This window comes from Nicotiana tabacum, chromosome 5, assembly GCF_000715075.1.
Source record: "Nicotiana tabacum cultivar K326 chromosome 5, ASM71507v2, whole genome shotgun sequence".
NCBI lineage: Eukaryota > Viridiplantae > Streptophyta > Magnoliopsida > Solanales > Solanaceae > Nicotiana > Nicotiana tabacum.
In genome coordinates, this window is record NC_134084.1 from 87,249,773 (window position 1) to 87,251,138 (window position 1,366).

The following is a 1,366-nucleotide window of genomic DNA, read 5'->3' on the forward strand; positions in this document are numbered from 1 at the left end:
GCACATGTCACAAGCCTTAGATTGGTTTTATTGTTATGTATTCACCTGAAAAGATTCAAACTTTTGTGCCAAAGAAATAATCTGCTGTGTTAGTGTATTTAAAGCATTAACATGATTTACCGTAACAGCCTTTTTAATGATTACATGCTTAGATGACCATTGGATAGCGTTCTTAGAAATTTCATTCAACAACTGCAATGCTTCCTTTGTGGTTTTTCCCATTACAGAACCTCCTGCAGCTGCATCTATCACATTTCTAGCAGAGGGTTTTAGCCCGTGATAGAAAATGTACAATTGCATATGTTCAGGAATGTCATGGTGTGGGCATTTTCTTAACATTGCTTTTAATCTTTCCCAAGCTTGATAAACTGACTCAGTGTCAATCTGCAAGAAATTAGATATGTCTTATCTTAACTTTGTTGTTTTAGAAGGGAAAAAATATTTGTTTAAAAACTTCTGAGTCATCTGGTCCCATGTTGTAATGGACCCTTGAGGCAAACTACGCAACCAAGTCTTGGCATCTCCTTTTAAAGAAAAAGGAAATAGCCTTAACTTGATAGTTTCAGGAGGTACTCCATTGTATTTAGCAGTTTCTACAAGTTCTAGAAAATTAATTAAATGATTATGTGGGTCTTCACTTGTATCACCAGTAAAGATACAAGATTGTTGAATTGTCTGAATTAGGCCGGTCCTGATTTCAAAGTTGTTGGCTACCACTGGGGGCTTCCTGATACTAGATTTACAGTTGAAGCGATCAGGTCTAGCATAATCCCTAAGGATTCTGTTTGCTGGCCTCGACGCCACTTCATCAAATTGCTCCTCTACATGGACTGGTGGTGGGATCCCAAGTGGGTTAATGTCCTCTGCTTCCTAATTTTTCATTTCTTTACAAGATGCTCCACTTTCCTGCGCAATCGAATAAATCTTTCAATTTTAGGATCGTAACTGGTCAACTCTTTTGTAGAAGAGCGGGTCATAAACTACTTAAAATTCTTAAGTAAAGAAAGTACATGAAAAAGAAATAAGTATATAAAAATTACAAAAATGATAAAAATAGCAGGTGCTAAGCAAAAATAATTGTACAATAATTTTATTATCTATAGAGAATAATAATATTATACTCAAACTTATAATAAAATAGACATAAAGTAAAACAAAATGACGCAACAGTGAACTACGACAAGAAACAATACTATAATACTATTATATATTAAAAAGGTAATTAGTGATAGTACATATAATTAGAATGGTCAAAAGAATATTTTTCAGTAGTAAAAAAATACTTCAATGTGAAAGAACTAACAATAGTATAACAGTTATAAATATACACGTTATAAAAACAGTAAATAGTAGTTATAACACTATT

At 32.9% G+C, this 1,366-nt stretch overlaps 1 non-coding gene across 1 annotated transcript; it reads left to right on the top strand.

The window, feature by feature from the left end:
• The first annotated feature begins 310 nt into the window (after nt 1–310).
• Nucleotides 311–417, top strand: LOC142181320 (small nucleolar RNA R71). The gene has a single exon (XR_012709987.1). It is a non-coding gene; the product is annotated as a small nucleolar RNA R71 (small nucleolar RNA).
• Nucleotides 418–1,366: the final 949 nt, after the last annotated feature.